This window comes from Hipposideros armiger, unplaced genomic scaffold (assembly GCF_001890085.2).
Source record: "Hipposideros armiger isolate ML-2016 unplaced genomic scaffold, ASM189008v1 scaffold_591, whole genome shotgun sequence".
NCBI classification, from domain to species: Eukaryota; Metazoa; Chordata; class Mammalia; order Chiroptera; family Hipposideridae; genus Hipposideros; species Hipposideros armiger.
The window spans coordinates 674,658-693,637 of record NW_017731941.1 but is presented as its reverse complement, the minus strand read 5'-3'; the positions used below and the strand labels follow the sequence as shown (position 1 = coordinate 693,637).

The following is an 18,980-nucleotide window of genomic DNA, read 5'->3' as shown; positions in this document are numbered from 1 at the left end:
CTAGATTGAAGAACAAAAATGACAGCAACTTGTCTGTTCCCATCCCCCAATTCCCCAGCGCTGTTCCCATCCCCCCAATTCCCCAATAAAAAAAAATCTTTAAAAAAAAAAAAAAAGCACTTGGGAGCCATGACTCAGGAGTCATGAGGGTGTAATATAAAATATAGGGACCAGAGTCAATAATATTATAGCTATGCATGGTGACAGATGGTTACTAGACATTGTGATCACTTTGTAAGGTACATAAATGTCAAATCAATATAGTATACACTTGAAACTAATATTCTATGTCGACCATAATTAAATTTTTTAAAAACACCCTCAGGAGCCAACTTGAAGAGACTTGCACTGGCCAAAGATGGGATAATTTGAACTTCAAAAAGGACAACTAAGAATAACTGAAACCCATAAAATGTTTACATACATAAATTCATAAGAGTTTCAAAAATACTAATTATTCACCTTTGGAGGATGATAGGTAACCAATTAATCATTTTAAAAACTGATAAATATACTCTTCAAAGGTATGACAGTCATGAAAAACAAGGAAAGATTGAAAAACTGTGGCAGATCAGAAGAGACTGAGACAACTAATTGGATTGGATCCTGAAACAGAAAAGGGACCTTAGTTTTAAAAACTAGTGAAACCCAAATAAAGTCTATATTTAGTTAATAATATTGTGCCAATGTTATTATGTTAGTCTTGACAAATGGTTATGTATAATACAGGTTAGCAAACTACAACCTGGGATCTGATTTTGTACAGTGTGCCAGCTAAGTAAGGTTTTAACATTTTTAAAATGTTGTGAAACAAAAACAAAAGACATGCAACAGATCAAGTGCAGCCTGCAAAGTATAAAATATCTGCTACATGACCCATTATAAAAAAAGTTTGCCAACACTTGATATAAAAGGAAAGCTGGGTGAATGTTAACGAGATCTCCTTGTATCATTTTCCAACTTTTTAGCAAATCTTAAAATTATTCCAAAATAGTGATTCCAAAAAGGTATTTTAAAGAAAGAAATAAAGACTACAGTAGAAATTAATGAAATAAAGAATAGAAAAATACAAGAAAAATCAAAGAAACCAAAATTTTGCTCAGGGAGGAAGGGCAACAAAATTGACAACTGGAAAAACTTTAGCTAGAACAACCAAGAAAACAGAGAGAAGATTCAAGTTATTAAAATTAGGGCTGAAATGGGAAACACCACGACCAACTTTAGAGGAATAAAAAGGATTATAAGAGGATACCATAAACGAGTGTATGCCACCAAATTAGAAAACCTGGACAAAAATCAACAGACACAAACTACTAAAACTGACTCAAAGAAAAGTGCAAATCTGTAACAAGTGAAGCAACTGAATTAGTTATTAAAAAACTTCCCACCAAGAAAAGCCAAAGATGGCTTCACTGATAAATTCTACCAAACAATGAAAGAATTAACACCAATCACCAATTCTTCACAAACTAATCCAAAAAATAGAGAAGGGGAGGGACACTTCTTAACTCATTCTCTCAGTATTGCCCTGATACCAAAAGAAGAGACATCACAAGATAACTACAGAAAAATACCTCTTATTAATATAGAGGAAAAATCCTCTACAAAGTCATAGCAAACCAGAAACATACAAAATGGATTATGATCAAGTGAGGTTTATCCCCGAAGTGCAAGGTTAACATCTCAAAATCAATGTAACACACCATATTAGGATAACAACACATGATCATTTCACAAAAGAAGCATTTGATAAGGTCCAACACTCTTTCATGATAAAAAGACTCAACAAATTAGAAATAGAAGGAACTCCTCAGCCTAATAAAGCCATCTACAAAAAACCCATAACTAACATCATAGTTAATGGTAAAAGATGAGTGAAAGCTTTTCCCCCAAGACCAAGAACAGAACAAGGATGTCTGTTCTGACCATTTGTGCTGGAGGGTGTAACTAAAGCAATTAGATAAGGAAAGTACTTAAGTGATTAAGCAAGTAAAGTAGAATATATGCATAAACTAAAAAAAGAATATATACATAAACTAATTTCTTATGGCTTTTAAATACAAAGTATACATCTCTCCAGACAAACACAGGAAAATGTCCAAATATACACCCTTGCAGTATGTATGCAAACTTGAGAAAAACATATTAAAAGTGTATACAAAATACGGCCAACAGCAATCTGGAAAAGAGGCATCATGAAATTATTCATCCATGAAGCATTATCTTTCTATAAGATCAGAAGTTCCTATTATAAAATTATTACATCACAAAGTAGAGCTTCTATTTTATTGCTGGGAAGAATCTTAGAAATCGCAATTCAGTTCAACTCTGTACTGTGCCTCTAAGTAACTTACTCATCATTTTTTTAAAAAACATTTTTTTTTTAAATTGGGGAACTGGGAGATGGGAACAGACAAGTTGCTGTCCTTTTGTTCTTCAGTCTAGTTGTGGAGGACATTGCTTCACTGGCCCAAGTTGGCACCATCATTGCGCTCTTCCCGGGCGAGGAAGATCAGTCGCCGGCTTCTGGACGGCCGCTCACTGAGGCTGCTGGCCACTCACGCTGGCTGCTGGCTACACACGGTAGCCCATGGCAACCCGCTGCAGCAGGGGCTGCAGCCTATGCCGTCACTGGCGACTCACGGCAGCCCAGCTCCAGGTTGAGCTGTTCTTCAGCATCTTAGCTGTAGAGGGCAGTGTCACTGGCCCTCATATGTGGGATCCGAACCACGGCCCTCTGGCATCCCAAGCCAGCTTTTAACCAACGCGCCACTCGGCCAGCCCATAACTTACTCATCTTTTATGCTGGGTGTTAATGGCACAGGTCTCCGTAACTACCAGAGGAGTGTAGTGTCCAATACATCAATCATGCTGCCTCCCAGTGAGGGAGGAAACTATTTTAACGGTCTAAGAATGTAGCAATGAGGATCTAAGGCTAGTGAGGTTGTGACTAGAAGGAAGGGGTGATTTTCTTTGTGTGTCATTTTATATTTAAAGACAGAGGAAAGTGACTACAACATGTGCAAACTGGGAGAACACAGACCACGTTAAGAGTTATGGGAAACCAGGCCGGCTGAATGGCTCAGCTGGTTAAGAGTAGGCTTAAGAATGCGAGCTCTGAGCAACAGGGCCGCCGGTTCGATTCCCCATGGGCCAGTGACGTTGAGCCCGAGCTGAGCTGCCGCTGAGCTGCCAACAGGTGGCAGGATGGCTCAGCTGGTGTAACAACAAGATTGCCTGTTTGATGGTGGGCTACGCCCACCCACAACTAAGACTGAACTCGTAACCTTGAGCTGAGCTGCCACCTGGATGGCTCAGTGGATAGAGCGTGCGCTCTTCACAACAAGGCTGCTGGTTCGACTCCCTCATGTGATGGTGGCCACACCCACCCACAACTAAGATTGAACACAGCACCTTGAGCTTATTTAGAGGCCACTAGCTGCCGATGGGAAGCCAGAAGACGACTGGCGCCCTCTACAACGAAGACTGAAGAACAACAACTTGGCTGGTCCCCTTCCCCAATTCCCCAACACTGTTTCCATCCCCCAATTCCTCAATAAAATCTTTTAAAAAAAAAGTTATGGGAAACCTGCAAGAGTCTGAAAAGAGGTACACAGATAAAAATGAGAGTTGGGGGCAAGGTGAAAGCAGTCAGCAGTACATAAATAAAATCACCAGAACCCTAAAGCACGCAGTATGTCTGCACCAAAACAAAATAAAACCAGCAGAACTTTCTGGGATGAGGATGATGTTCTGTACCCTGACAGGGGATTAGATTACACGGGTTTATATGCAGTCAACAAAAAATGATCTCATACATTTAAAATGTATCATGTAGGGCCGGCCAAGTGGCTCGTTGGTCAAGAGTTGGCTTGGGAGCACGAGCTGAGCAGCAGGGCCGCCAGTTCAGATCCCACATGAGGGCCAGTGACGCTGCACCCTCTACAGCTAAGATGGTGAACAACAGCTCAACCTGGAGCTGGGCTGCTGTGAGTTGCCGACGACGGTATAGGCTGCAGTGGGCTGCCATGAGCTGCCGTGAGCGGCCATCCAATGGCCAGCGACCAATCTACCTCACCCGGGAAGAGCGCAATGATCACAATACCAACATGGGCCAGTAAAGAAGCGACATCCTCCACAACTAGACTGAAGAACAAAAGGACAGCAACTTGTCTGTTCCCCTTCCCCGATTCCCCAACACTGTTCCCTCACCCAATTCCCCAATAAAATCTTTAAAAATAATTTTTAAAAAAATAAAAATAAAATGTATCGTGTAAATTTCACCTTTGAAAACAGGGAGACCTAAACAAATATTAAACTCATTGATGGTATGTATGCTAATGTGTTTAGGGGTAGACTGATGTCTTTAATTTACTTTGAAATGCATCAAAAAATAAGATAGAATGATGGATAGCTAGTCAGATGAGATACAGCAAATATAGTAAAAAAAAAAATAACTGAGTGTATGGTGCTCATGTACAACTCTATCAACTTTTCTTTGTATTTGAACATATTCATAATAAAATGTTAGTGGAAAAATATTCAACAGATCAGAAGAAGCCCTGGGAATGGTCAAAAAGAAAATGCAAAGGAAAAGGGGGGAAACAGATGTTAAACAGTAGTTAAAATAAAAAGATAAAAGGAAAAAAAATCCAAGTGAATTGCAGACCACTTGTGGACACCCAACCACACTGTATTATGTGTATTAGAAAAATGTGTCTGACTCAGGACATTTCAGACAGAAAATACAGCACACAGAAATGTCACAGAACATAAAATAGACCAAAGCCAGGGAAACTGGCTGTAATATCTTTCTGATAAAGGGTGTAGAACCAATTAAAAGTTAATGGAGGGCCAGTCGGTTAGCTCAGATGGTTAGATCACGGGCTCATAACACCAAGGTTGCCAGTTCAAGTCCCACAAGGGCCAAAGAGCTGCGCCCTCCACAACTAGATTGAAGACAACTACTTGACTTGGAGCTGATGGGTCCTGGAAAAACATACTGTTCCCCAATAAAATTTCTTTTAAAAAGTTAATGAAGCAGAGGGGTAAACAGCCACAAATAGCTTTACAAGCAGCAATATTTAAACTTGAAAACTGCCTGAGAATTGCCTGTGCTTCCTAAATGTACACAAGTAGCAGAAACAAAGAAAGCTTCTCCTGACTCCATTAAAATATCTTATAAAATACAACACTCAAGTTGACAGACTTTCACTAAAGATTTTAAGTAGAATACTTATTAATAATATTTTGCTAAAGGCCAACAGTCTGGAGCTGTTACATATTTCTACATGTTCATTTTGATACTGTTTCACCCACACATCTCTAAAGTTATCACAGGTAAGGTAAATGCCAATTACTAATTTATTCAAACTTAGCTTTATCATCTTAAGTACTATGACTCAAATATCCTTTGCATTTCTCTCCAGTGATATCATCTATTTTGTTCCTAAAAGGGTATAGACCATCTAGATATAACTTCTGAAAGCACAGCTGATGCACTTAACAGCTGTTTAACAAGAACAGTATTGCAATACTAGTATAGCACATTAATGAAATATAAAATATTTTAAATCACAACTTTAAATAGTTTTACCTTTGCTAGCTACCCTAGTAAAGAAGTAAATCAAGTATTAGACAAACAAAGCACCAAACATAAATCAGAGTACAACAGAAAAGTTGCCAGGCTGAGTTCTAGGAAGTGACAAGAGGTCTCTACAGCTTGTAAAATCAGAGGAATAATCAGAATCAACTAGTAATTCAAAGTTAAACAAAGTTAGTGCACCCTCACCTACAACAAAACATTAGTGACATCTATCATACAACTTTGGAGTTGGAAAAAACCTTGCTAAGCAAAGAAGCACTACTAATCTCTTCCTCTGGGTCTCTCTTCCATTCACTTGGCTTATACTGAGCTAAGCTACTTTCACAATAAAGAATGTGTTAATAGCTTTTCTAATGGAGCCAAATGTTTTTGTTGGATCAGTCGCCCAGAAAATTTGGACAATGTGATGAAGTAGGATTATTTTTTTAAGTCATCCTTATGCCCATCACTCAAAGATAAACATCATTAACATAGTCTACTAGACTCTTCAATGTCTTAACAGTTGTGCTACACTGTAAGTATAATTTTGTATCCTTTCTCAGTTGATCAGAAATCAGGCATTTCCCATCAAGATTTCAAATATCATAGTCACCTCACAACTTATGTGAAATATAGTAAAAGTTACCACTTCCTGGTCACACCTTATGCAATTTCGAATTCCTTACAACCATCCTCTGCAAATATATAACACGCCATTTTAAATTTTTAAAAACTAGTTTTTATCTCTCCACGATACTAGAGAAACATTAACCAAATGACATCACTTGAACCAAATGATAAAACTGACCACCAGTATATAGGACAAACCTATGCTCTGTTAATCATGATATGATGCATTAAGAACAGATCACTTCTATGCTATTTCTACCAAAAATGCATAACCCTAATCATGAAAAAATATCAGACACACCAAAATTAGGAGCTAGTCTACAAAATAGCTGGCCTATATTCTTCAAATATGACAATGTCATGAAACAGGAAGCTCCACATTAAAGATGACTAAAGGAAATCGATGCCTAAATACAATGTAAGATCAAGGACTTAATTAACTAAAAAGGACATTATTGGGACAATCTGGAAAATATTAATATGATCTGTAGATTAATATGGTGATTTCTTGATTTTTGGTAATTGTGCTATGATTATGTAAAAGATGGTCCTTGTTTTTTAAAAAATACTGTACACACTCAAGTATTCACAGGTAAAGCAGCACCACACCTGCAACTTATTCTCAAGAGGTTCAGGGGAAAAGGTGTTTGTCCTCTGTAGAAGGAGGGAGCAAAGGATAAAGTAAAAGTGGTCCCACTGTCAACATCTGGAGGATATTTAAGAATGTATACTACTCTTTTTGGTTTTTTGTGTGTGTTTTTTTTTAATTGGGGAACAGTGTTTTTTTTCCAGGACCCATCAGCTCTAAGTAGCTGTTACAATCTCGTGGAGGGTGCAGCTCAGTGGCCCATGTGGGGATCGAACTGGCAACCTTGGTGTTATAAGCACCGCGTTCCAACCAACTGAGCCAACCAGCTGCCCCCGAATGTATACTACTTTTGATATTATTTTCTAAGTCTCAAAGCACGTTTTTTTAAAAACTGAGGTTCAAAGAGACTTCAGTAATTCATCTAATTGATAAAGTGGCCCAAACCCAGGTTTATTCACATTCAAAAGAGCTCATGGTTTTCTCTCTTACATCCTGCTACCTCAATAGTTTATGTCAGAACACCTCGATCACTGGACGTTTAGAACTGGGCAATCATCATCTTTCAAAATAAAGCCTTCCCCGCTCCCTTTAAGGTTCTTTCCTTAGGATATACTTCCCAGAATGGGATTAATGAATAAATGAACATGAACAATTTTACTAATGCAGAATAGTGTATTTGAGAAATTCTCACAACACTTTTGCAGAAAGAAAAATTGGTTATCTAAGGGTCTAGGAATCCTTCCCGCAGTTCGATTAGCAGTTCTTTCTTCTAATTAGATAAAATACGCCATCCCCAAGGGGCGCTTGGAAAAACTCTTAGTGACAACCCTTGTGAGAAAGGTAGCTCTGCCTCCTCCAGTCTGGAGACTGATTCTCTGGAAATCAGCCCAAGGACTTGACTTAAGTGGGAGACAGAAACAGTTTACATTCCCAACATTTCATTTAACCCTCCTTCAGAAGACTACACTTTGAATCCTTACTGATTTGATAAACAAAAACATAAAATATCTTTGTTTTAATTTATTTCTTTGATTACTAGCAGGGTTGTACCTATGACTGCTCATAACTTGTATTTCTTTGATAAAGAGGCTATTCATGAAACATTTTCTTAAAGCATTCATCTATAAAGGGGGGGCCTAGTCCAAACAGTCCGAATTTTTCCAAGTCTTTCTTCAACAGTTATAAACAAATACCTATTAGGGTAAGTGTAGTTAGAAGCATTGAATAACAGAGATGAATGTTTATTGACAGCAGCAAAATACAAAGCTAACATATTTTAAAATGCAATGCAACAATTAAGTAGATAGAGTCCACTCTCTATGTTCCTTAATATCAACAGGGTACTTAGGTGTGAATGATTATAAAAAGTACTTGTAATTAGCTATCAAAATACAATCAAACCATCAATCTGAAGTTATAATGAACTACATACGGTTTATTTACTTATTTCCATACTGCCTCTGAAAAAGGTTTGCCAATCTAATGAATAACTTGTATAGAATGTTCAATTTTGTACCAGGTATTTTGTTTAGAATTTTACTTGGATTGTCTCACTTCTTCGTTTAAAATAATAGTATAAACAAATTAAGAAGAAGGGAGTCTTTAACATCAAACATTTTATACAAATATATCTTGTTAATTAAAAGACATTCTAAGATTAAAGCACTCTTCCCAGGGAACAACACTTGAAAGAAAAGGCAGCTTTTCGTAAGTCTATTATAATTCAAATATATCTCTACCTCAGAGTAGTATTTCTCTATATTCTTTGGATTTTCAAATTACATTCCAGGGACCACCTAGGTTAATAATAAAGAAAAGGAGATGGCCTAGATGATAAGTGGTAATGGAAAAGTTCAGGATTAAACAGTTAAGGAACAGCATCCAACTGTACCTGAATCAGTATTTCCTCTTTCCTATTATATACTATATCTAGTTTTTAAAAACAAGGCTTAAAATCCTGAGGTTCCCTACAAAGGATTAGAATGTTAAGGCATTTGTGCTCCCTTAACTTCTGTAATTCTAAACAGGGCAAATAAGAGTTCCACAAAAACTTACCTGTACTACTTGTTTCTGTAGTTGTGTTGCCTGTGTCGCTGAAATCTGTGTTTTTTCCCGAGAACCTCGGGAACGGTCACTGCTCACCGAAGTCATCATATACAGTATATACAAAACAATGTATGTACAAAATAGAAAATCTGCAAGAAAGCAGGCATGGTAAGCAAAACTCCCAAAATCATAGTAAAAAGTAAGGCTAAAATACAAGGATGAGGAGGAAACATGAGATAAAACAAAGGTTTTCTAGAATACAAATTCTCAAGAAACAACCCACTAGGGTTTTAGATTTTCCTAGCAGCTCTTAAGCCAATTTCACTAACGCAATCTAAAGTCTGAGATTTACAATTATAGCAATTATAAACAAAAACCTCAAATACCAAGAATTTTAACCAGTAATTATTTTACCACTATATGCAGTCACTACTACATGTAGCTTTATCTGCCTTTTCCTATTTACAGTTGATATTTGAACCCAAAGACAATATTGCATCCAGCCAAGATTTTCTCTGGCAATAATCCAATTCAAAATGTGATATCAAGGAGCTAAAAACCCTGCTCTAAGAATTTAGTAAAGGTCTATAATATACTTAAAACTTAAGGGCATCTCTGATCAGGCAAAATTAAAAATGTAACTGCTTATGTGGTCATGAAACAATATCTTAGATTTCACAAACTTTTTAAGGGCTTCTCTACTCCCCTACAAACAAAAGATAACTGCTTGGTTCCCAAAGGAATCAATCAGGGAAAACACATACTCTCTGACCCTCAATAAACTTACACTTAGTATTTTATCAACACACTACCTATATCCTTTCTAAAGAAAATGGTTCTCATCAAGACCTGCTAAGATGGTACAAACCCAATCAGCTAATGGCAAGGTTAAAGATCTGCTGTTTTAGATGAATATAATTAGTAGGAAAACCTATGTCCTTCCTTCTGAACCACATTTAAGAGCTTAAATTGGATATAGACTAACCCTCTATGACCCACAAATATTTGCTTGAATCAACTAACCTAAATATGGCACATGAAACAATAACGTAAATAATGCACTACATATTAAATTTTTTTAATGTTGAGCCTACTACATTTAAAATTAAAATTGGAATTTAACACTGTTTACCACTTACAACATCTTGGATTCAATGGATGAAATGTCCAGGAAAGAGGCATACTACGCTGCCCTAACTGTTCCAACCCATCTCCTTTAGGCTGTATCATATCCCCTTCTGCCCCATAGGAAAGTCCAGAAGCACGTTATCAACCTTCTCAAGATCCAATTTTTAAAGAGGCAGATTTCTCTCTCTGCTGCCAAGGCTCTAAATGGGGAAACCATTATGTATAAAACCAGCATATTGTAAAGCAGAATCATAAACCTACTAAGATTTTGGCTTGCCTCTGTCATTGCTCCAAAAGCTACCTCAAGGCATCTGAACTTAAAGGAAACTCAGAAAACAGAGGCTTCAAAACAAAGGGAGAGAAAGGAGTTGGAAAATAGCAAAACAGAAATCCAATTCCAATGATGAAATATGAAATGTTATAACACGTTAAAGAAAAAGTTGAAATGGGAGACAGGCAATATATGGCAAGTTAAAAATTTTAATTTAGAATGGTCATAACATTTCAGACTATAGGGAACATGTAAAAAGTTTTAACAATCCATTTTAGTAACAAATCATTTTTACAAAGGGATAGCAGTAAAACAAGAATACCCACTTGGAAACAATTTCCTTAATATTCTTTTGGTCAAGGAAAGGAAAATTTCTTAATCATATTTCTCAAAGTCTTCATTGCCTATTAAAGTGGCCATTATTTATTTATCTGTAAATAAATAATAAGCAAGCACGGACCTCTGTATGTATGCTCATCTCTACCCAGATAATAACCAACGGGGACCCTAAACTATTATTTCCTTCAGTCTTGCACTCCACTGTCATCCCCACAGCACCTGTGCATCCACAGCTCCTGGCAAAGGCTAAAAGTTCCAGGTCTATAAGACTTACTTCCCCCAAAAAATACAAAATACCATATTTTGCCATGTATAATGTGCACTTTTTTGCCCAAATTCATGAAGAAAAATAACAATGCGCATTATACTTGGGTAGTACTAATTCCAATTCCCTGAAAGTTTGGGCCAAAAACATGGGAGGCATTATACACGGCAAAATATAGTACAAATGATAACACGCTGGATTGAAACCAGAAATAATGGAGTCTCCCATAAGTGGTTAGCTTTTGAAAGGACCCCACTTTCCAAGTGTATGATTCAGAGGAATGAGGAGCTTAGTGAAAAAACAAAAAGCAATGTTACCACACTGCCACTTCACGCTGAGAATGATGGATCATACAAGCATCTCAACAGAGAATAAGGCATTAAAATTGGAATTTAACACTGTTTACCATTTACAAAATGATTCAATTGGGCCGGCCGAGTGGCGCGTTGGTTAAGAGCTGGTTTGGGATACCAGAGGGCCCCGGTTCGGATCCCACATATGAGGGCCAGTGACACTGCCCTCTACAGCTAAGATGCTGAACAACAGCTCAACCTGGAGCTGGGTTGCCATGAGTCGCCGGTGACTGCAGCCCCTGCTGCAGTGGGTTGCCATGGGATACCATGTGTAGCCAGCAGCCAGCGTGAGTGGCCAGCAGCCGCAGTGAGCGGCCGTCCAGAAGCCGGCGACTGATCTGCCTCGCCCGGGAAGAGCGCAATGATGGTGCCAACTTGGGCCAGTGAAGCAACGTCCTCCACAACTAGACTGAAGAACAAAACAACAGCAACTTGTCTGTTCCCCTTCCCCCAATTCCCCAGCGCTGTTCCCATCCCCCAATTCCCCAATAAAAATCTTAAAAAAAAAAAAATGATTCGACATCCACTGAAAATAAAAATTCTTAGGAAACAAGAATATTTCTTTGACTTGATAAAAGGGTACCTACAGACACATGTACAGCAAAAACCACATTGAATGATCAAATGTTAAAAGCACTCCTTTTAGATGACAAAAATACCATATGATTTCACTCATATGTGGGATATAAAACAGAAAGAAACAAGCCAGATGTAAAGGAGGGTGGGGGCAGATAGAAGAGGGGTCAAATATATGGTAACGGAAGGAGACTTGACTTTGGATGAACACACAGTGCAATATACAAATGATATGTTATGGAATTGTATTCTTGAAACCTATATAATCTTATTAGCTAATGTCACCCCAATAAATTTAATAAAATTTTTAAAAGATAACAAAAATAAACAACAAAGACTACGAGTGCTGACACAATCGCTTCCTATTTAAATAGGAGGTCCTGGTCAGCACACTATGGCAAGTAAAAGACACACACACTCGAAGATTAGAAAATAATACTTTTAAAAGATGACTTCCCTAGTAATTGTACACAGAAAACCCTAAAGGATCTTCAGATAAATTACTGTAAGTTTAGCAAAACTAGATACAAAAAAAAAAATCAATGTACAAAAATTACCTACATGCCAGCTTTACATATGTGTGTATATATATGTAAAAAAGCTATATATGTATGTGTGTGTGTGTATACACACACACACACACACACATACATATTTCTAAAGAAATTGCACTACAATGGCAGTACTGAACACTTACGACAGAGAAAAAGCAGAAAGTATTTACTATCTGGCCCTTTACAGAAAATGTTACAACCTGTTTTCAAAGGTTCTCTCAATAAAAGTGATAATTCTCCCTCAACTATAGATTCAACTTAGTCCCCACCAAAATTGTAACAAGGTTTTATTGTCTTAAGCCTGACAAGCTAATTCTAAAATTCACATGAGGGAGCAAATGTTCAAGAACAGCCAAATGCTCCTTTAAGTAAAATTTTTAAAAAAAAACAAAAACTGGACTTACCTTCCAGCTTTAAGGATTATAATGCTACAGTAATTACAACAGTACAACACTGGTACAGGGATAGACAAACTGACTAACGGATCAGACAGGAAGTCCAGAAAGAGGCCCACCACATATATAGATATTATTTCAAACTGAGATGGTAGTGCAAATGGTGAGGAAAGATCAACTTTTAAAGAAGTGAGGTTGAAAGAACTGGTCGACTATACTTAAAAAAATTTTTATTAGACCATACATTAACAAGTCAATTTACTTTTTAAAAAAGGTATTTTAACGATATACAAAAGCAAAATTACAGATTTCAGAAGACAATAAGGCAAACGTTTTCACCCTTTAGAGGGTAATTTTTACCTCATGATAGTAATAGTTTTCTTAAAAGAGTCAAAAGGTACAAAAAAGATTAATAACTTACTGGGATAATTTTTATCAACATACACTCCTAAGAATTAGTATTTAGATTATACTAAAAAATACTATGAATCAAGAAACAGAAAATTACCCAACAAAAAAAAACGGTTTTTGATCAGAATTTCAAAGCAGGAAACCAAAATAGCCCATCAATATATTAAAAGATGCTTGACCTCATTAGTAATCAGAAAATATAAATTTAAATAACAGTGAGATATCACTTGAAAACCTCCAAGGTTAGCAAACATGACAATACCAAGTAATGGTAAGAAAGTGAAAAAAAGAAACTCTCATCCATTGCTGGTTTGAGTGTAAACTAATGTAACTACTTTGTATTAACAACTTGGCATTATTCAATAAAAGTGAACATGTACATACCCTATGATTTAGCAATTCAACTCTCTGGCATATACCTCCCCACATATAAATACCTCCAGCATGTCTGTACCAAAAGACATGAACTAGTATGTCCAAGGGAACAATCCTAACATTGTTTTCAATATATTCCTACCAAAGAATACTATGAAGCAATGAAAATAAATAATGGCCACATACATGTTCAAAGAAACTCAGGTGCATAAACTAAGACAAACGTAAAATGAATAGTCATTAAAGAATATATACACTATGGTTACATTAATTTAATATTCAAGAAAAATAAAATGATATATGTTTATGAAAAAAGGTGTTAAGTTTACAAAGAAAAGCAAGAAAAGGATAAACAAATTCTGGAAATTCTGGTTAGTATTGGGTTGTCAGAGAAGTCATGACGTATTTTTTTCTGTTTTCCGTTGCAAAAATGCATTAACTAAATAAGTTAACTTTGCTTAATTCATAGGTTGGGATCGGGAAGTGGCACCTGAGGAACTTCAAAGACAATGACTTTTTTCTTAACTAGGTGACACTACATGGGTATTCTTTGTTTTGTTCTTTATATATATTTTATAATTACCAAACCATTAATTATAAACACTTATCATATTATAAAATCTCTGAAATCAGAATACATATTACGAACAGCAATATCTAAGATTCAGTATTCTGTCTATATACTCAACATTTAATAAAAATTTAAAATAATGTATACTTGAAAACATTACCTTAAAAAAGAACAATCAAACATGCAAAACTAAAATGTCAAGTTTCAGGATCATTTTAACTTTTGGCATAACACAGAAGTAAAAAGGCAAATAATTCAAATAGGAGAAAGGTCACACTAACAAGCCCTTAAGTTTCTATCAAAGTCCATTTAAAATATTAAAACGGGCTACAGATTTCTAGAATTATTATTTCCAAATACTTTTTATTTATTAACTTTCCTTTGACAACTACTTATATGCAATTCATATTTTAGCTCATCAACTCTGTTTCTTCTGTATTTAACTTGCCTTCCTACCTTAACATCATAAACAAGACCAGAAACTCCTTTTATTTTGTTCCCTTCCAAACATAAGAAGACAACATAAGAGACATTTAATGAATCTGTGTAATTGACACGCTGTAGAAGCTGGTTAACTTTTAGAAATTAAGAATGACCTAACATGGGCCGGCCAAGTGGAGCGTTGGTTAAGAGGTGGCTTGGGATGCCAGCTCTGAGCAGCAGAGCCGCAGTTCGGATCCCACATGGGGGCCAATGACGCTGTGCCCTCTACAGCTAATATGGTGAACAACAGCTCGACCTGGAGCTGGGCTGCCATGAGTCACCGGCGATGGCATAGGCTGAGGTGGAGCTGCAGCGGGCTGCCATGAGCTACCGTGAGCGGCTGGCAGCTGGTATGAGCTGCCAAGAGCCGCCGTGAGTGGCCGTCCAGAGGCCGGTGACTGATCTGCCCCACACGGGAAGAGCGCAATGATGATACCAACATGAGCCAGTGAAGCGACGTCCTCCACAACTAGACTAAAGAACAAAATGACAACAACTTGTCTGTTCCCCTTCCCCCGATTCGCCAGCGCTGTTCATTCCCCTCCCCCAATTCCCCAATAAAATCTTTTTTTTAAATGACCTAACACACCTGAAGCTAACAAAAAAATTAAAATTAAAAAAAAAAAATGACCTAAGAAAATCCAAATCATAGCAGAGCCAATGATGCCAAAAAGAACAATAAATGGAATTCTGTTTTCTAGAACAATCAGTAAAGGAGACCTCAAGCAAGCATTTACACGATGTGGAACAGTGTTCCCCTATTTACACATCTTAACACATGCCAGGTTAATGAAATGACATTATACTAGCATTTCTAGATATCTTTTGGACCTGTGGTGTATCTTAAATTAAAATAGAGTAGACTAGGGCCGGCCGAGTGGCGCGATGGTTAACAACTGGCTTGGGACGCCAGAGGGCCCCAGTTCGGATCCCACATATGAGGGCCAGTGACACTGCCCTCTACAGCTAAGATGCTGAACAACAGCTCGGGCCAGTGAGGCAGCGTCCTCCGCGACTAGATTGAAGAACACAAAAGGACAGCAACTTGTCTGTTCCCCTTCCCCCAATTCCCAGCACTGTTCCTATCCCCCCAATTCCCCAATAAAAATCTTTAAAAAATAAACAAACAAACAAACAAACAAACAAATAAATAAAATAGAGGAGACTAAACATAATTCAGCATATCAATTCAGGCATCACAAGGAAAATTATGTCCCTGAAGCCTATTTTAGCTAAAAAATGTTTGACAGGTTTTTTCTGTTAGCTGTCCTAACATCATTTACTTATCTTCTCAATAGGTCCTCTGTTAAGTGGAATGCTAGACAAAGGCCACAGGTATATTATGGTACTGCCTTTTACACATAACAACTAACCAATTAACCAGAATTATCTCACACGCCCAACATGGTTTAAAATTTTTTACTATATTTGAATCTGCCTCTCAGTCAATATGAGTACACACTTTGCATCCTTTTCTGAGTTGAACAATTTTGAGATTTTGTTGGTTTGCGTCTGTTGTTTTGGCTGTTATATGAAAGTTCACTGTTTTGCCATTATATTCAAAGCTTTTTCTGAGTTTAGTTTTCTCATATATGAATAAATACACAAGAATAAATACATTTTTAAATTGTGAAGCATCATACAAATGTAAAACATATTAGCATTTCTGAAGTAAAGTGACTGCTTGATTATTTCTAAAATCACCTTGAGCATTTAGTACTCTGTAATTGTATTCTAAATATCTAAAGTTAAGCATCCAATCAAAACCTGCCTGGTGTCCCTAGCATAAAACCTTTTAAAAAATCTTTTTTAGTTTACAGTCATGCACCCCATAACAACGTTTTGGTCAACAATGGGCTGCATACGTGTATAAAACAGTGGTCCCATAAGATTATAATAGAGCTGAAAAACTCCTATCACTTAGTGCCATATAGCGCAACGCATTACTCATGTTTGTGGTGATGCTGGTGTAAACAAACCTACTGCATTGCCAGGCGTATGAAAGTAAGTACAGCACATACAATTATGTACAGTGCATAATACTTGATAATGATAAACGACTGGTATAGTTTATTTACTGTACTGTACTTTTTATCATTATTCTACTCCTACTCATAAGAAAAAAGTTTGCTGTAAAACAGTATGCCGTGTTACACTACCAGCAGTAGTTATATCTCTTGTTTGCATCATCTTGTCTTTGTGCTCAGTTTAATCTCGTGTTTTATAAATGTAGTGTAGCCTGAGTGTACAGTATTTATAAAGTCAACAGTAGTGGACAGTGATGTCCTAGACCTTCACATTCACTCATCCCTCACTCACTGACTCACCCAGAGCAACTGCCAGTACCGCAAGTTCATGGTAAGTGCCCTACACAGGTATTATCATTTTTTATCTTTTATACCATATTTTTACTGTACCTTTTCTGTTTAAGTTATGCTTACATACACAAATACTTACCACTGTGTTACAATTGCCTATAGTATTCAGTACAGTACCATGCTGTACAGGCTTGTAGCCTAGGCTATACCATCTAGGTTATGTAAGCACACAATTATGAAATCGTTTAACAACACATTTCAGTGGTGTATGACTCTACTTACAGATTTCTAAACAGTTCTGGGGTTTTTTTGTTTGTTTTTTTAAAGATTTTTATTGGGGAATTGGGGGATAGGAACAGCCCTGGGGAATTGGGGGAAGGGGAATAGACAAGTTGCTGACGTTTTATTCTTCAGTCTAGTTGTGGAGGACGTTACTTCACTGGCTCAAGTTGGCACCATCATTGCGCTCTTCCCAGGCGAGGCAGATCAGTCGCGGGCTTCTGGACGGCCGCTCATGCTGGCTGCTGGCTACATACGGTAGCCCAGCCCATGGCAACTCACTGCAGCAGGGGCTGCAGCTCAGGGCAGCCCAGCTCCAGGTTGAGCTGTTGTTCAGCATCTTAGCTGTAGAGGGCAGTGTCACTGGCCCTCATATGTGGGATCCGAACCCGGGCCCTCTGGCGTCCCAAGCCAGCTCTTAACCAACGTGCCACTCAGCCGGCCCAACAGTTCTGTTTTTTTATTGAATTATATGATTCTTTTCCCACTCATCTTTTGAATTGTTTATTCCTCAGGGTCCCCATTTATGAATATAAACTAGGTAGATTAAGTATAACAAAATGAGAATTCCTTCTTACAGGAGTGCCATCTGGTGATGAAAATCTGCATGTATGACAATAAATTTAAGTTAAGTTGAATGGATGTTAAGATTGAGTTTTTTGATTTACAAAAAATACTTTTATTAGTCTTTATAGCCTTGATATCACAGCCAAACTTTTTGATATGATCCTGAATCCTCATTTATCAATCAGAAAAACCATAAACTCTTTTTATGTTTCAAACTATTAAAATTTTACTAATTCACTGATTCAGTATAAATATCAGAACTTTACATCTCTATTCCAATCATCAATCTTCAATCCACATTTGATCATGAATAGGTCATTAGACTATAAATAATGGTCCTAGTTCTATGGCTAAACCAGAATTGCTTTGTGAAACAAGAAAAATACATGGCTTATTTTAAGTATTGTTTTTTGGGAATAATCATTTTTCTCTTTTAATTAAGGTTTACTGCTCTGGCATATATATTCATAAATTACTACTATGAAAAGTCCTTAGTATAAATATTGCAAATACAATCCTTGTAAAAAAAAAAAAAAAAACACTGTAAAAAAAATGATGGCCCCAGAACATGCTTCTAAGGACACTTGGTAAACAAATTCAGACTAGCTTATTTTCTGACAACATGACTCTCCACATGAACATTGAAATGTCAGAATAGCTAAATTTCTGTTCATAAAAAATAAATAAATAAATGCTTCAGGTGTTTAGCCAAACACTTGTAGGGATAAAACTGGGAGTTTACAGTGCAAGCACAGAGAGAAAAAAAGTGTTACTAAAATCCTCTGGAATGCCATATGATTTCACTTATATGTGGAACCTAAAGAACAAAATAAACAAACAGAAACAAACTATTCATAGACACAGAGAACATTTTGATGGTTTCCAGATGGGAGGGGGGTTGGGAGCATTAAAAGGAGGGAGGGATTAAGATGCACAAATTGGTTACAAATCAGTATTATGGGGTTGTAAAATATAGCACAAGGAATATAGTCAATATTACTGTAATAACTAAGTATGGTGTCAGATGGCTATTAAATTTATCGGGTGAGCACTTCATAAGTTACATAAATGTCTAATCACTATGTTGTACACCTGAACCTAATATACAAGATGTGATCAAAAAATACAGTGAATGTTTAAATTAAAGAAATTTATTACAGGACCGGCCGAGTGGCACGTTGGTTAAGAACTGGCTTGAGGACCCCGGTTCGGATCCCACATATGGGGGTCAGTGACACTGCCCTCT

At 37.0% G+C, this 18,980-nt stretch overlaps 1 long non-coding RNA gene across 1 annotated transcript in view; it reads right to left on the bottom strand.

Moving 5' to 3' along the window:
• LOC109371768 (uncharacterized) overlaps positions 1-18,980 on the bottom strand; it is a 67,996-nt gene that overhangs the window by 23,685 nt on the left and 25,331 nt on the right. Inside the window, exon 2 of the long non-coding RNA XR_002121926.1 lies at positions 8,859-8,998. This is a non-coding gene — a long non-coding RNA (uncharacterized LOC109371768). The remainder of the gene's footprint in view (positions 1-8,858; positions 8,999-18,980) is intronic.